We start from the raw sequence: 18359 nt of genomic DNA on the forward strand, positions 1-18359 counted from the left end.
CTACAAAGGACATGAACTCATCATTTTTTATGGCTGCATAGTATTCCGTGGTGTATATGTGCCACATTTTCTTAATCCAGTCTATCATTGTTGGACATTTGGGTTGGTTCCAAGTCTTTGCTATTGTGAATAGTGCTGCAATAAACATACGTGTGCATGTGTCTTTATAGCAGCATGTTTTGTAATCCTTTGGGTATATACCCAGTAACGGGATGGCTGGGTTAAATGGTATTTCTAGTTCTAGATCCTTGAGAAATTGACACACTGTCTTCCACAATGGTTGAACTAGTTTACAGTCCCACCAACAGTGTAAAAGTGTTCCTATTTCTCCACATCCTCTCCAGCACCTGTTGTTTCCTGACTTTTTAATGATTGCCATTCTAACTGGTGTGAGATGGTATCTCATTGTAGTTTTGATTTGCATTTCTCTGATGGCCAGTGATGATGGGCATTTTTTCATGTGTCTGTTGGCTGCATAAATGTCTTCTTTTGAGAAGTGTTTGTTCATATCATTCACCCACTTTTTGATGGGGTTGTTTTTTTCTTGCAAATTTGTCTGAGTTCTTTGTAGATTCTGGATATTAGCCCTTTGTCAGATGAGTAGATTGCAAAAATTTTCTCCTATTCTGTAGGTTGCCTGTTCACTCTGATGGTAGTTTCTTTTGCTATGCAGAAGCTCTTTAGTTTAATTAGATCCCATTTGTCAATTTTGGCTTTTGTTGCCATTGCTTTTGGTGTTTTAGGCATGAAGTCCTTGCCCATGCCTGTGTCCTGAATGGTATTGCCTAGGTTTTCTTCTAGGGTTTTTATGGTTTTAGGTCTAACATGTAAGTCTTTAATCCATCTTGAATTAATTTTTGTATAAGGTGTAAGGAAGGGATCCAGTTTCAGCTTTCTCCATGTGGCTAGCCAGTTTTCCCATCACCATTTATTAAATAGGAAATCCTTTCCCCATTTCTTGTTTTTGTCAGGTTTGTCAAAGATCAGATGGTTGTAGATGTGTGGATTATTTCTGAGGCCTCTGTTCTGTTCCATTGGTCTATATCTCTGTTTTGGTACCAGTACCATGCTGTTTTGGTTACTGTAGCCTTGTAGTATAGTTTGAAGTCAGGTAGCGTGATGCCTCCAGCTTTGTTCTTTTTGCTTAGGATTGTCTTGGCAATGTGTGCCCTTTTTTAGTTCCATATGAACTTTGAAGTAGTTTTTTCCAGTTCTGTGAAGAAAGTCATTGGTAGCTTGATGGGGATGGCATTGAATCTGTAAATTACCTTGGGCAGTATGACCATTTTCACAATACTGACTCTTCCTATCCATGAGCATGGAATATTCTTCCATTTGTTTGTGTCCTCTTATTTCATTGAGCAGTGGTTTGTAGTTCTCCTTGAAGAGGTCCTTCACATCCCTTGTAAGTTGGATTCCTAGGTATTTTATTCTCTTTGAAGCAATTGTGAATGGGAGTTCACTCATGATTTGGCTCTCCTTTGGTCTGTTATTGTTGTGTAAGAATGCTTGTGATTTTTGTATATTGATTTTGTATACTGAAACTTTCTTGAAGTTGCTTATCAGCTTAAGGAGATTTTGGGCTGAGATGGCGGGGTTTTCTAAATATACAATCATGTCATCTGTAAACAGGGACAATTTGACTTCCTCTTTTCCTAACTGAATACTCTTTATTTCTTTCTCTTGCCTGACTGCCCTGGCCAGAACTTCCAACACTATGTTGAATAGGAGTGGTGAGGGAAGGCACCCCTGTCTTGTGCCAGTTTTCACAGGGAATGCTTCCAGTTTTTGCCCATTCAGTATGATATTGGCTGTGGGTTTGTCATAAATAGCTCTTATTATTTTGAGATACGTCCCATCAATACCTAATTTATTACAAGTTTTTAGCATGAAAGGCTGTTGAATTTTGTCAAATGCCTTTTCTGCATCTACTGAGATAATCATGTGGTTTTTGTCTTTGGTTCTGTTTATATGTTGGGTTACGTTTATTGATTTGCATATGTTGAACTAGCCTTGCATCCCAGGAATGAAGCCCACTTGATCATGATGGATAAGCTTTTTGATGTGCTGCTGGATTCAATTTGCCAGTATTTTATTGAGGATTTTTGTGTCGATGTTCATATTGGTCTAAAATTCTCTTTCTTTCTTGTGTCTCTGCCAGGCTTTGGTATCAGGATGATGCTGGCTTCATAAAATGAGTTAGGGAGGATTCCCTCTTTTTCTATTGATTGGAATAGTTTCAGAAGGAATGGTACCAGCTCCTGCTTGTACCTCTGGTGAATTCGGCTGTGAATCCGTCTGGACTTTTTTTGGTTGGTAGGCTATTAATTATTGCCTCAATTTCAGAGCCTTTTATTGGTCTATTCAGGGACTCAACTTCTTCCTGGTTTAGTCTTGGGAGGGTGTATGTCTCCAGGAATTTATTCATTTCTTCTAGATTTTCTAGTTTATTTGCATAGATGTGTTTATAGTATTCTCTGATGGTAGTTTGTATTTCTGTGGGAAAAGTGGTGATATCCCCTTTATCATTTTTTGTTGCATCTATTTGATTCTTCTCTCTTTTCTTCTTTATTAGTCTGGCTAGCAGTCTATCAATTTTGTTGATCTTTTCAAAAAACCAGCTCCTGGATTCACTGGTTTTTTGAAGGGTTTTTTGTGTCTCTGTCTCCTTCAGTTCTGCTCTGATCTTAGTTATTTCTTGCCTTCTGCTAGCTTTTGAATGTGTTTGCTCTTGCTTCTCTAGTTCTTTTAATTGTGATGTTAGAGTGTCAGTTTTAGATCTTTCCTGCTTTCTCTTGTGGGCATTTAGTGCTATAAATTTCCCTCTACACACTGCTTTGAATGCATCCCAGAGATTCTGGTATGTTGTGTCTTTGTTCTCGTTGGTTTCAAAGAACGTCTTTATTTCTGCCTTCATTTCGTTATGTACCCAGTAGTCATTCAGGAGCAGGTTGTTCGGTTTCCATGTAGTTGAGCGGTTTTGAGTGAGATTCTTAATCCTGAGTTCTAGCTTGATTGCACTGTGATCTGAGAGATAGTTTGTTATAATTTCTGTTCTTTTACATTTGCTGAGGAGAGCTTTACTTCCAACTATGTGGTCAATTTTGGAATAAGTGCGATGTGGTGTTGAAAAAAATGTATATTCTGTTGATTTGGGGTGGAGAGTTCTGTAGATGTCTATTAGGTCCACTTGGTGCAGAGCTGAGTTCAATTCCTGGGTATCCTTGTTGACTTTCTGTCTCGTTGATCTGTCTAATGTTGACAGTGGGGTGTTAAAGTCTCCCATTATTAATGTGTGGGAGTCTAAGTCTCTGTGTAGGTCACTAAGGACTTGCTTCATGAATCTGGGTGCTCCTGTATTGGGTGCATATATATTTAGGAAAGTTAGCTCTTCTTGTTGAATTGATCCCTTTACCATTATGTAATGGCCTTCTTTGTCTCTTTTGATCTTTGTTGGTTTAAAGTCTATTTTATCAGAGACTAGGATTGCAACCCTTGCCTTTTTTTGTTTTCCATTTGCTTGGTAGATCTTCCTCCATCCTTTTATTTTGAGCCTATGTGTGTCTCTGCATGTGAGATGGGTTTCCTGAATACAGCACACTGATGGGCCTTGACTCTTTATCCAATTTTCCAGTGTGTGTCTTTTAATTGGAGCATTTAGTCTGTTTACATTTAAGGTTAATATTGTTATGTGTGAATTTGATCCTGTCATTATGATGTTAGCTGGTTATTTTGCTCATTAGTTGATGCAGTTTCTTTCTAGCATCAATGGCCTTTACAATTTGGCATGTTTTTGCAGTGGCTGGTACTGGTTGTTCCTTTCCATGTTTAGTGCTTCCTTCAGGAGCTCTTTTAGGGCAGGCCTGATGGTGACAAAATCTCTCAGCATTTGCTTGTCTGTAAAGGACTTTATTTCTCCTTCACTTATGAAGCTTAGTTTGGCTGGATATGAAATTCTGGGTTGAAAATTCTTTTCTTTAAGAATGTTGAATATTGGCCCCCACTCTCTTCTGGCTTGTAGAGCTTCTGCTGAGAGATCAGCTGTTAATCTGATGGGCTTCCCTTTGTGGGTAACCCGACCTTTCTCTCTGGCTGCCCTTAACATTTTTTCCTTCATTTCAACTTTGGTGAATCTGACAATTATGTGTCTCGGATTTGCTCTTCTCGAGCAGTATCTTTGTGGTGTTCTCTGTATTTCCTGAATTTGAATGTTGGCTTGCCTTGCTAGGTTGGGGAAGTTCTCCTGGATAATATCCTGCAGAGTGTTTTCCAACTTGGTTCCATTCTCCCTGTCACTTTCAGGTACACCAATCAGATGTAGATTTGGTCTTTTCACATAGTCCCATATTTCTTGGAGGCTTTGTTCATTTCTTTTTACTGTTTTTTCTCTAAACTTCTGTTCTCGCTTCATTTCTTTCATTTGATCTTCAATCACTGATACCCTTTCCTCCAGTTGATTGAATCTGCTACTGAAGCTTGTGCATTCGTCATGTAGTTCTCGTGCCATGGTTTTCAGCTCCATCAGATCATTTAAGGACTTCTCTACACTGGTTATTCTAGTTAGCCATTCATTTAATCTTTTTTCAAGGTTTTTAGCTTCTTTGTGATGGGTTCGAACTTCCTCCTTTAGCTCAGAGAAGTTTGATCGTCTGAAGCCTTCTTCTGTCAACTCGTCAAAGTCATTCTCCATCCAGCTTTGTTCCGTTGCTGGCGAGGAGCTGCATTCCTTTGGAGGGGGAGAGGCGCTCTGATTTTTAGAATTTTCAGCTTTTCTGCTCTGTTTTTTCCTATCTTTGGGGTTTTATCTACCTTTGTCTTTGACGATGGTGACGTTCAGATGGGGTTTTGGTGTAGATGTCCTTTCTGTTTGTTAGTTTTCCTTCTAACAGTCAGGACCCTCAGCTGCAGGTCTGTTGGAGTTTGCTAGAGGTCCACTCCAGACCCTGTCTGTATGGGTATCAACAGCAGAGGCTGCCGAACAGCGAATATTGCTGAGCAGCAAATGTTGCTGCCTGATCATTCCTCTGGAAGCTTTGTCTTAGAGGGGTACCCCTCTGTGTGAGGTGTCAGTCTGCCCCTACTGGGAGATGTCTCCTAGTTACGCTACTCAGGGTTCAGGGACCCACTTGAGGAGGCAGTCTGTCCGTTCTCAGATCTCAAACTCCATGCTGGGAGAGCCACTACTCACTTCAAAGCTGTCAGACAGGGACATTTAAGTCTGCAGAGGTTTCTGCTGCCTTTTGTTCAGCTATGCCCTGCCCCCAGAGGTGGAGTCTACAGAGGTAGGCAGACCTCCGTGAGGTGTGGTGGGCTCCACCCAGTTTGAGCTTCCTGGCTGCTTTGTTTACCTACTCAAGCCTCAGCAATGGCAGGCACCCCTCCCCCAGCCTCGCAGCCACCTTGCTGTTCTATCTCAGACTGCTGTGCTAGCAATGAGCGAGGCTCCGTGGGCGTGAGACCCTCTGAGCCAGGCGCGGGATATAATCTTCTGGTGTGCCATTTGCTCAGATGGAAATGCAGAAATCACCCATCTTCTGCGTCAGTCATGCTGGGAGCTGTAGACTGGAGCTGTTTTTATCGGCCATCTTGGACTCTATCATTGATATTTATCCTCACTATGTGTCATGTTTTTTGCCTCTTCACATCCCTGATGATTTTTGATTAGATGACAGATATCACCAGCTTTACCTTATTGGCTGCTTGCATGTTTTTATATTTCTATGAATCTTCCTGAGCTTTGTTCTGTCACACAGTTAAGCTACTTGGAAAAGTTTGAGCCTTCCAGATCTTGCCCGTAAACTTTGATAGATGATAAGAATAGTATTTGGCCTAGGGTTGTTTTGCTTATTACTGAGGCAGAACCCTTCTAAGTATTCTATCTTAATGAATTATGAGATTTTCTATTCTGACTGATGTTAACAGGGACTGTTTCTGGCCCCCTATGAGCATTAGGAATCCTCTAATCCCTTTAATCTTTGCAGATGATTCTTTTCCCATTCTCAGGCAGTTTTCTTGTCTTTTCTTTTTTTTTTTTTCTTTTTCTTTTTTTTTTTTTTTTTTTTGAGGCTGAGTCTTGCTCTGTTGCCCAGGCTTTGCTCGATCTCAGCTCACTGCAACCTCCACCTCCCGGGTTCAAGCGATTCTCCTGCCTCAGCCTCCTGAGTAGCTGGGACTACAGGTGTGTGTCACTACACCAGGCTAATTTTTGTATTTTTAGTAGAGATGGGGTTTCCCCATGTTTGCCAGGATGGTCTCTATCTCCTGTCCTTGTGATCCACCCACCTTGGCCTCCCAAAGTGATGGGATTACAGGTGTGAGCCACTGGGTCCTGCCTCTCAGGCAATTTTCATACCTGCATACTCTGATCACTATTCTGTTAAACAGTCAAGGAGAGTAAGTATTATCTTCAGATTTCCAGAGCTCTGTCTCTGTACAGCCCTCTCCTCCTCAATATTCTGCCCTATGAATTCTAGCCACATTGGCTTTCCCAGACTCACAGTTCTGTCTTCTCAACTCAGGAAGATCTCTGAGCTCCATCTGCATTCTTTCCTCCTGTGCTGTGGCCTGGAAAGTTTTACAAGGTGTTGGGGAGGTCAATTGTGGGGCTAGCCTCATTTGTTTCTCATCTCTTGAGGATCACTGCCCTTTGATGCTCGATTCCAGTGATTGATTCCCTTTGTTGCCTGAGGGCCATAGTTTCATATATTTTGTCCAGTATTTTTGTTGTTTCAGGTCAGAAAGTAATTTTGGTCTCTGTTACTCCATCTTGGCCAGAAGTGTAAGACCTAAGCATTTACACATCAAAATACTGCACACATAAGTTTAGTTTAAGCTACTTTTTAAAAAATCTCCTTCATTTTCCATTTAGCATTCTATTTAGGGTATTACATTGGTTTTTTGGAAATTCTGTTATTGGCAGTTTCTATTGCCTATCAATCCCATTTAAAGATAGTGCATAGGGTATTCTAAAATAGCTGTTAAGCAAAGAGAAAATTGGGCCTGATAGGGTGAGAATCACAGCTCTAATACCTAGAGTGACCTTATAATGTACTGTCCAAAGGAGATATTTTTGACAGTGAAAGAGGGTGTTGTTAGTAATTATATCAGGACCGTGGCCTAAACCAGGACTATCCCAGGCAGCCTGGGACATATTTGTACCCCATCTCTATTTAATGCCTTTATACAGTTCTTTACTTAATTCTACCAGCCTTTATTGAGCCTGCTTTCTTTGTCTAGCTGAGTGCCACATGCTGACATCACTAAGATCAATACGGCAAACTCTGAAAGATGGACAGAGAGACAGGATATGGTCCTTTATAATGCAGTGTGATCTGTGCTGCAATAGAGGTGAGCACAAGGGCCTTACGAAGGCTCAATGAAGAGGGTACTTAGGTTAGAAAAGATGAGTCGAAGTATGTTCATAGGGAGCGTGGGATGAGAGGTGGTGGGAAAGGTATTTCAGACAGTGTATGTCAAGGCCAAGAGCCAGGGGAACACAGGTAGGACTTTTTTTTTTTCTTCCCAGATGGAAGAGTGTTCTGATCGGCTGGAAAACAACGCACATGGGAAGCTGTACGGAAATGAGTGGGGAAAGGTAATTCTTACAGCAACAGCAGTTAATATTTAGTGCCCACTTACCACATGCTGGACACAGTTCCGGGTACTCTGAACATATTCGCTCATTTAATCTTTACAACAACCCTATGAGATAGGTACTATTATTATCCCCATTTTCAGGTGAGGAATCTGAGGCACAGAGAGAGTAAGTATGTTGCCCAGGGCCACGCACCAAATGTGTGGTAGGTCCTGGAGTTGAATGCAGAGCCCCTCCACTCTAAACTCCTGAAAGCCAGATGCTACAAGGTGTTGTTATTCCAAGTGGAGGAATGCTAAGGACATCATCCTGCAGGTGACCAGGAAACCCTGAAGCATTTGAAGCAGGGGAATGGCTTAAAACAAGGTGGTATAAGAAAGTGCTCCCAGAGCAGCATAAAAGTCTGGTGTAGTGGAGGTCTCCGCTAGTCACAAGAGGTGGTAAGAGGTTGAGCTGAAGCAGCTGCAGCAGGGATGCCGAGGATACATTCCCCAAACCCTTATGGGCAGAGTCCTTTGGCTTCAGTGACCATGGCCAAGGGTGCAGAGGAGAAGCCCAAGAAGATGCCAGATGTCTGGCTTTTGCCCTTGTGTGAATGTGAAGCCTCTCACAAACATGCAGGTTACAGGAGGAAAAGCAGGTTTATTTGGGAAGGAGGCTTCTAGACCATGACTTCCATTTTAGCCATGTAGTTTTTGAGGTGTTTGTACAAGTTCTAGGTGGAAATGTCCAGGAGGCAGTGGGGAACTCAAAGTAGGTCTCAGGAGAGAGGCTTAGGCCAGAGGGCTTGGGGAATCATCAGCCTGGGGGTGGGAGGAGAGCTGGTATTTGGATGAGATTGTAGTGGAGCATGACCAGAGTGGGAAAAGATGGTGATGAACCCAGGGACTCCACTATGCCATAGATGGCTGTGAAATTAGGAAGCAATGAAGGAGGCCGAGAAGGATGTGGAGAAGCATCAATAAGGAATAAATGAGTTGCAAGTGCTCCAGAGAGGCCAAATAAAGACTGGATTTGGCTCTCGCAGGTCATACATGAAAGAATCTTGGAACCAAAAGGAAAACTGTGGTGGTTTAAGGGGTATATTCAGTTTCTAGGTCTGCTGTCACAAAATACCAGAAACTGGGTGTCTTGTTAAAACAACAGAAATTTATTCTCTCACAGTTTTGGAGGCTAGAAGTTCAAAACGAGGTGTTGGCAGCACCATGCTCTCTCTGAAGATGCTAGGAAGAATCTGTTCCGTGCCTTTCCATTCGCTTCTGGGGTTTCCTGCAAGCCCTGACATTCCTCGGCTTGTAGATGCATCACCCCAGTTTCTGCCCCCATCATCACATGGCCCCCTCTCTGGGTGTACGTCTGCGTTCCCTCTCCTCTCCTTCTAAGGACACTGACACCAATCATAGTAGATTAAGGGTCCACTCCTAACCAATTACATCTGCAACAACGCTATTTCCAAATAAAGTCACATTCTAAGATTCCTAGGGAGAACATGAATTTTTGGGGGTGTGTGGATACTGTTCAACCTGGGACATGGAGTAAATTAATGGCAAGGAAGATTACAGATTACTTTAAGCTAGAGAGGGAGATAGGGTTAAATGTAGGACATTTTTTTTTCCAGGATAGGAGAGGTTTAAACATGTTACTACATTGAATAAATGAAATAGCCATGGACGTGGAGAGGCTAAAGATTCTGAACTAAGTGCAAGTAATTGATAGCGCAAGCTCCCAAGGGGCTGGGGCCTGGAGTGCAGATGGATGGATCCAGTGTGGGCAGAACTGGGGCGTGGGAGGGGTGTGCAGATGCAGATGTGTTTGAGCGTGGGGGGCCAGAAGCTGAGTGGGGCGAAGCGTGGCAGTGCAGCTCCGAACATGCTGGAGGTGTTCACCAAGCAAATCAAGAGCAGATGGCAGAACGAGCAGCTGAAATAACAGCTTGTGAAATCAACCCTGCTTTGTGGGGAGAGGGTTAGTTAAGGATTCTAGCCATGAGAACCAAGAAGAGGAGGATAATCTGTTCATGCCTATTATGGGGCTTTGGGGGAGCAGTTTCAGCCTCAACCTGGAGAACGTTTTAGAAGGCCAGAGAGAGGAAACCTGCAAATCATGTGAGCTGGCCCCTCACTTTGAGATGAAGTGTCCACACAGCAGTAACACCGCCCTCTATGTAGTGGTTCTAGAGTGTGGCAATCTGGAGGGGTCATTATGGAAAAGGGCTGAAGCATAAGAATGTAGGCCCAATACTGAGATAGAAAGAGGATTCTCTGAGATGACTTAGGCAGGGTGATTGTGGTGGAGGTGGGTGTAAGAAGCCCTCTGCTGCCTCAGTCCCAGCATGGAATTCAATTCGTCAAGAGCAGAGCCAATCACCATTTAGGCCCCCTTGTTAGCCTTAATTTATTCCTCAGGTATGGAGAATACTCCTCAAGATGCATTCAAAGTGTAAGCCACTTCTTTCTCAGCAGAGGACTGCCCTGCAGGTTTGCAATTCTGTCGTTTGGAAACTCCCTAATGTGTCCCTTGGCTCTTCCCATTCTTTTGCTTCAATACATTTTAAGCCCGGGCCCCTTAACTGTAGAAACAGCACGAAAAACAAGTAGGTTTCAGGAAAAATTATCCCAAGTGGAGTCTCTACTGTGCTCTGTTTATCAGATGTAAAGCTTAAAACAGTGTAAGAGTTTTTACAGAGTATATTGATATCATACCAGTTTTGGGTCCATAGACAGGGGCTTTTTCTAGATCAAGCTGTTCAATTGTCCTGTTGATCCTGGCCTAAAATCTGAGTGGATAAAAAATATTTTAGGAGAGATGAGATTCTAACCCTCAATGGCAAAAAGCAGAACTGAGCCCTAAGCCCACGTTTTTACACATATTATACAATTGAATGTGTTGCACTACCGCTAGAACACTAGTTCTCAACCAGGGGCGATTTTTCTTTCCAGGGGACATTGGCAATCTCTGGAGACATTTTTTTTCCATTTTCAAAAATTGTGGCAAAGCACATAACATAAAATTAGCCATTCGAACCATTTTCATGTTTATAGTTCAGTGGCACTAAGCACCTTCACACTGATGTGCAACCATCACCACCATCCATCCATAGAACTCTTTTCGTTTTGCAAAACGGTAACTCTGTACCCATTAAACACTAACTCCCCATTTCCCTCTTCTCCCAGCACCTGACAACCATCATTTGACTTTCTGTCTCCATGATTTTGACTACTCTAGGTACCTCAAATAAGTGGAATCATACTGTTGAGGGAATTTTGATGGTCACAACTTCGGATGGGGTGCTGCTGGTGTCTAGTGGGTAGAGGCTAGCGAGGCCACTCAACATCCTGCAATGCACAGGATGGTCCCCACAAGAAAGCAATAACTAACCCCAAACGTCAATCCTACCAGAACTGAGAAACTCTGAGCTAGAAAAATCCCATGAGTAATCTCACACCATGGAGTATCAGTCAATAGAGACTAGTTATGTTGCAATAAGAAACCACCTCCAAATTTCTGTGGTTTAACACAACTTATTTTTTTGCTCTAACATGGATGGAGCATCCTTAATCAGCAATCCAGGCTGGTGGGAGTTCCATCCTGACCTGGGCTTCTACGATGACTGAAGCAGAAAAAGGATCAGTGATAAATTGTGCACTGGCTTTTAAAGCTCCCATTGGAAGTGTCCAGGTCATGTTCGGTCACACTTTCTCGGCCAGATCAAATCACAGGTCCACATCTCACTAAGGAAGTGCATTTTTACTCTGAAGAAGTACAACCATCACACCTAGCAATTAAAAATAAACCTCATAGTGTTATCACCTGCTTGAAGTGCTGATATCAGAGCAAGCCTACCAGTAGGAGTGGTGCAGGCTGCAGGTTTTTGGTTTTGTTTTGTTTTGTTTTGTTTTTTGAGACTGCACTCCAGCCTTAGTCTGTCATGCAGGCTGGAGTACAGTAGTGTGATCACAGCTTATTGCAGCCTTGACCTCCCCACGCAAGCGATCCTCCCACGTCAGCCTCCTGAATAGTTGAGACTACAGGCCCGTGCCACCATGCCCGGTTAATTTTTTGTATCTTTTTGTAGAGATGGGGTTTCACTATGTTGCCTAGACTGGTCTTGAACTCCTGGGTGCAAGTGATCCACTTGCCTCGGCCTCCCAAAGTGCTGGGATTACAGGCGTGAGCCGCCATGCCTGGCCTAGAAGCTCATTCTTATTGGCCAGAAGCTAGAGAGTGATCTAAAGGCTCCAAGCAAGGCCAGACTGGTTTTAAGCCTTAGGGCTAGTGTATTAATGAATGAGGTTCAAGCTTCTATGGCATGGGAACTGAGGGGCACCACAGCACTCAGCTTACTCAAAGGACCAATTCTAGCAGCCTTCGAAAGAGTCTGAAAAAGGTAGCCTTGAATTAGTTTCCGGGTGAAAAATGGTTGTCCCAATTGAAGCAAGTATTACTAGTGACTGCCTCTGCTATGGAAGCAGGGGTTACCTGCTTACCTGTGAGCAATAGGATTTCTTGGGGTTGATTTTGCAGGAAATGTACCTCCATGTGGCCAAACAAGCAGGCTTGCTTAGATTTGCATCACAGGATATTAAAGTGGAAAGGAATCTTAAACATCTAATTGAGGGATGGCAAATTGGGTTCATTGTAAGGGTCACCTCTGACCCTTTGGTTGTGGCTGCCAGGAGCACTGGGTGGGAAGAATTCCATAGTTTTTTCCAGAGAGAGACAACCACGCTTCATTAGAGAGTCTAGTGGGCATGGAAGGGAGGGGGTGAGTTGTTGTGCCTGTAACAGGATTTTGCCATCCCTAGTTCTAATCCAACACTTTGAGAGCTGAGGCTCAGAGACATGAGTGATTTATAGCGGTCCTTCCTTTATTGCTTTTATGTCACCACATCTAGAATTAGGTCTTCTGCTTCCAAGAAAGTCAGCTGCCTCATTACCGTGTAGCATAGTTAGATTCCCCATTTCATCTAGAAAATAAATATTTATTGAGGGCTGGACAGGTGCGGTGGCTCACGCCTGTAATCCCAGCATTTTGGGAGGCCAAGGTGGATGGATCATTTGAGGTCAAGAGTTCGAGACCAGCCTGGCCAACACGGTGAAACCCTGTTTCTACTAAAAATACAAAAATTAGCCAGAAATCCCTTGAACCCGGGAGACGGAGGTTGCAGCGAGCCAAGATCGTACCACTGCACTCCAGCCTGGGCGGAAGAGAGAGATTCCATCTCAAAAAATAAATAAATAAATAAATAAATAAATTCAAAAAAAATTTATTGAGGGCCTACTTGGTTTTTAGTACTGAAATAGGAGCTGAACATAGAGCAGTGAATGAATAGGCCAAGTCCCTGCTCTTCTTGGCCTTACATTTTGGGGGAGGATACAGATTAGTAATTATTAGGAGAATTATTAGTAATTATTAGGAGAAATCAGGAAATTTCTGCTTTCATGGGTGAGATACCAGAAGGTAAATCATTATGAAAGGAAATTTTGGGACAAATTTTATAGCATAAATGTATTTTAGGATGATTGGGGCTGTGTGTTGTGAGCACAGGATCTCTGGGGCAGTCAAAGGGCACCAGGAACCTTATCTCTTAAGATGTGCATGCACTGTAGGCTGCCGTTTGTGTCCCTCACTCTGGCCAAGCTCCCTTCTTCATCATGGCCTTTGCACTTGCTGTTCTCTGTCTGGGGAAGAATGCTCTTTCCCTGGAGATCTAAATGGCTCACTCCTTCAGTGTCTTCAAATCTCTGTCAAATATCACCTAAACAGAGAGGCTTTCTCTGGCCTCTAGAGGACAAAGTAGCACATTTTCTCACCCACTTACCCTGCTCATCCTTCTTTATAGCACCCCTCACCACCTGCTGTATTATTTGTTTATCGTTCAGCTTTCTCTCTAGAATGGAAGATCTATGGAACAAGAACCTGTCTGCTCATTGAGGTGTTACCAGACTCTAGAAAAATGTCCGGCCCATAGCAGGTGCTTAATCAACAATTTTTGAATGAAACATGGAGGAAAAAAAGATAGGAGAAAGCAAACTCATGAAGAAGAGTGCTTGGGTGGGGTGGGAGGAGAAGAGGGCAATGGATCCAGGCCCTACAGGGATTCACTGTCCAAGTAGGAAGTCCAGGGAAAGCCACATGGCCTCCTTCAATCAGGTGAGCTGGAGCTGCTGACATCCCCTGCAACCTGGGAGCCAGTGCATGCAATGCTCCAGCTGGGTCTAAGGACAGAAGGAGGCTAATGAACAGCCACCTTCGCAGCCACAGGGTCACTTCAGTCCTCCTTGTTTACTTCCAAGCTGCTGAGAGTCTTATGCACATTTCCTCTTCTCACTTGCCTCTTCACATCCCTAGCTGCCATGGAATTTATGGCTTAATTAAAGTGGGAAGCAGGGTTTATATATGTTTATATAAAGTTATATTTTCCTCCACCTCTTTGTTGGAAGAAAACTCAAATGTTAAAATTCTTAGGGGCCCAGGAGTTCGAGACTAGCCTGGGAAGCATTGCAACCCCATCTCTACAAAGAATAAAAAAATTAGCTGGGAGTGGTGGTCCCAGCTACTTGGGAGGCTGAGGCAGGAGGATCATTTGAGCCCAGGAGGTTGAGGCTGCAGTGAGCTGTGATTGTGCCATTGCACTCCAGCCTGGGTGACAGAGTGAGATCTTGTTTAAAAATAAATAAAGAAAGAAACACCTAGAAAGGACGCTAGAGATAAATCTAGTTCATGCTCCTTGTTTTCTATGGGAGGACACTGAGGTCCAGGGTCACATAACTCATAAATGGCCAGCCTACAGAAACCCTGTAAGAGGCAGAGTGTGAGGAAAAGGCAGGCACTTGTGATAACCCTACTGGTGGGCAGGAGCTAAGCCTCCACAAGTGGGGAAGGGAATTAACCCCAGGACACAGGTTCCAGTCTGGGGGCTTGAGATGCTCAGGGGACACCAGTTAGAACTAAGGCAGGAGGCCAAGGCAGAAGCTGTGCTCCTCTGCCTGGATGTATGAGGGCAGCAGAGGAAGAAGAGTTGGCAAAGCAGCCCAGAAAGACATGAAGAGGAGGAGTGAGTGTAAGCAGAGCATGCCAGAGACGGCAGATCAAGGCAGGGAGTTAATTTGAAGGAGGAGGCGGCAGCGGCCAAGGGTGCACAGTGATTCAAAGTTAGAGTTGGTCATGGGCTGAGGAAATGGCTTTCTGTTTCACTGCTGTGAGAGGCAACCAGGTTGCAAGGAATGGAGGGGAAGAGGGAGGTGGGAACATGGAGGAGTGAATGTAGACAGAACTTTCCAGATGCTGGCTGAAGATGGAAAGGAGAGGGAGGAGGGGTTCTGGAGGGAGAAAGAAGTTAAAGAGTATTTTTTTATATGGGGAGATATGGGAGTTTTGGGTTTTATTTTTGGCTTGTGAAAATGAGCTAATCTTGTATAAAGGGATTAAAGATTTTTTAAAAAATTTATCTCTGAGCCTTAGGTCTTTCATCTTTAAAACGAAGATAAAAAAATCTATGTCTTTGGCTTATGAGGATTAAAATGTGAAAACACATGAGTAATGCTTACTCCAGTGCCTGGCACATTATAAACACATAATACATGGTAGCTATTTTAAATATTTTATTATAAACTTATGTAGTGCTCATCTGGAGGCCTAGGAAAGTGTTATTGAAAGTATTTTAAATCTTAGTATCTTATATTTATCATTCATGGGGTATAGTAGATTAAGAAATACTTCAAGTATTTTGAAAGATTGGGCTGGAAGCATACCCGAAGAAGCATTCTTTTTATCTTTCATGTACAGGTGGACATTATACATTTTAATTAAGTGTTATTATATGAGCCAAATTCCCTCCTCATGGGTGTTAGTAGGAGTTGACCTCGCAGGAGAGAGGATTTGGTTGTGGATTTATGACTCACATCTGCAAAAGGAGTAAGGGTGAGTAAGAACAGGAAACTCTCTGATAAGCAATTTTACTATGTTTTCATTTTTATCTGAAACTCTGTAATCCAAGACTGGGGTAACTTTTCATATTTTTTAAAAATACTTTTTTATAGGCTAGAGTGATCTTGTGTAAGCAAGGATAAATCATAGATGTTAGAGAGACGTTTGTCTCTGTGCTGTTTGGTGCAAATTCCATGAAAAAGAGCCAAGGCAGGGGAGTGGGGGTGGTTGTCAGGAAACCAAGGGATGAGATGTTTTTCTTTTTCAAAGATGACACCTGTGATGCCAACTAGTGAGCATGGGCGAACAGAGCGGAAAGGAATTCGTTACAGTCCTAAAGAGGGATAAATGCATCTGGTGTCAGATTAACTCCAGTGAACAGCCTCACTCAGTCCTAAATACTGACTCAAAAGCATGTTGATTTCAGTGTGAGAAAGAGATGTGTAAAGGTGACTTCTCATGAGGTAAAATATAAAGCAACATGCCTAGGTCTTAAAATCATGATGCTGAGTGCAACTATAAGAAAAAATGGGCTTACAGATATAATGTTATTATGTAATTTAAAACCACATTTGCATATAAAACAACCCTGCCTATTTCTACAGAGATAGTTGTTTTTTCTTTTTTTTTTTCTTGTGACAGGGTCTCACTCTGTTGCCCAGCCTGGAGTGCAGTGGCACCATCTCAGCTCACTGTAGTCTTGACCTCCCAGGCCCGAGTGATCCTCCCACCTCAGCCTCCTGAGTAGCTAGGATTACAGGCACAGGCCACCATACCTGGCTAAATTTTTTTGTTTTTTATTTTTAGTAAAGATGAGATCTTACTGTGTTGCCCAGGCTGATCTCAAACTCCTGGGCTCAAGTGATCCGCCCACCTCCATCTCCCAAAGTGCTGAGATTACAGCCACTGCGCCCCCGGCCAAAATGTAATGTTTAAGGACACATATCAAACATATTAGAGAGGTTGCTGATGGGATAGGGAGGATGAGTGTGAGCATCACAGACGAGGGAAAAAGCAAAATGAGACAGTGGCTTTGCCCAGATGGAAAACGAAAATGTGCTATGAGTTAAAGAGTATGATTTTTAAAAGGAGAGAATCTTTTAGTCATTGGTCTTCTCTTTGTTCTGGCTTAATGAATCTGCTGCAAAGGCAAACAGCTTTCAGGCAAACTTGCTGTCCTAGTGGTAACTTTGGCTTCAAGGACTCCTTGAGCAGTTTGGGATGGCTTCCTGAAGGTGACAAAGAGGAGTTGTGTTTTCAGCCAAATATCAGAACCAGGGCCACTGCCTGCCGTCGAACCCCAGCGGGCACCCCCACTTTGTGTTTATCTGTGGTGGCTACGCTTGCCCACCTGGGTGGGAACCCCGAGAATGACTCCAAACTTTTCCAGGGACTGCATCCCAGGGTATTTTTACAATTTATGTGTAGACTTTGTTCTGGTGGAAAAGTTATTTTATGAAGTCAAAACAAGCAATTGGGGTACCTACCTTATGGCATTTTTTACATTGAGAGTGTTAAAAAATACCCCTCCCCCAACCAAAACCCTGACAAATAGAGCCAGGGAAGGCCATGCAAAAAAGGATTCTTGGGCTTGTATGCCTGATAACAAAAAATTATCACAGAAGACTGCAAAAAACACAATCTTGCACAAAGCCCATTGCAACTTTGCACACAACAATGCTTCTGAAGGATATTTGCCCAACAACTGCCTGTCAAAACTGGGCCTGGCATCCCCTTTGTTATTGATCTTTGGAGCCAAGGACAATCATTTCAGAATGAACATATAATCTTCCTCATTTTTTCTTTTGTCTTCCTTTACCTCCGTGAATATGCATATAGTTTACTCTGGCTTGCCTATTTCCATTGCAAGGCTCTGTTTCCAAATGAATATCTTTTTCCTGTGGAGAGCCTCTCTCTGTTTGTTATTTAGGTTGATAAGAGAAATGTGAACATTTGAGAGCTCAGGTAAAAGGCATTAGTCTATAGTGAAACTTTTTTGCACCCTTAGATGCTTACTTCCACTACAACTTGCAGGTGGGCCTTGAAAAGTTCTTGGAATAAGTTTGAGCTTTGATCTTGTACGGTTCATTTAGCATAGATTCTCAAAATGTGGTCCCTGAACCCACAGCATCAGCATCGCCTGGAGATTGTTAGAAATGCAAATTATCGGACCTCATTCCAGACCCTGAGCTGGAAACTCTAGGGGCATGGCCAGACCCTCTGTAGCTAAACAAGCCATCCAGGTGGTTTTGATGCAGCTAAAGTTCTGGAACAACTAATGTAGCCGCATTTTGAAAACTTGGCTGTACAGGCCTCCCTAGCTGGTAAGCTGGTAAAATTTTTTGTTTGTTTGTTTGTTTTGATACAGGGTCTTGCTCTGTTGACCAGACCCTGACCTCCTGGGTTCAAGCGATTCCCCACCTCAGCCTCCTGAGTAGCCGGGACTACAGGTATGCGCCACCACCATGCCCAACTACTTTTTGTATTTTTTTTGTAGAGATGGGGTTTTAGCCCAGGCTAGTCTCAAACTCCTGGACTCAAGCAATCTGCCCGCTCTGGCCTCACAAAGTGCTGGGATTATAGGCATGAGCCACTGTGCCCGGCCCTGCCAGCTTTGTATAAGCTGAGGAGTTTTAAAAAATACCTAGACTCAGGGCAAACCCCAGACACTTAAATCAAATTCTCTGGGAGGTGAAGCCCAGGCACTGGTATTTTTAAAGTCTCTACAGATGGTTCTAATGTGCTGCTAAGTTAGAGAACTGCTGATCTAGACCAGGGCTTTTCAAACTTAACGTGCACGTGAATTACCTGGACCTTGTTAAAATGCAGATTCAG

General features: G+C 43.1%; 1 long non-coding RNA gene across 1 annotated transcript; it reads left to right on the plus strand.

Annotated features, from left to right (window-relative positions):
* The first annotated feature begins 5972 nt into the window (after positions 1-5972).
* LOC129044743 (uncharacterized) lies at positions 5973-9069 on the plus strand. The gene is made up of 3 exons (XR_008504754.2): positions 5973-7347; positions 7526-7594; positions 8759-9069. It is a non-coding gene; the product is annotated as an uncharacterized LOC129044743 (long non-coding RNA).
* The last annotated feature ends 9290 nt before the right edge of the window (positions 9070-18359 follow it).

Source organism: Pongo pygmaeus, chromosome 13 (genome assembly GCF_028885625.2).
Source record: "Pongo pygmaeus isolate AG05252 chromosome 13, NHGRI_mPonPyg2-v2.0_pri, whole genome shotgun sequence".
Classification (NCBI taxonomy): Eukaryota; Metazoa; Chordata; class Mammalia; order Primates; family Hominidae; genus Pongo; species Pongo pygmaeus.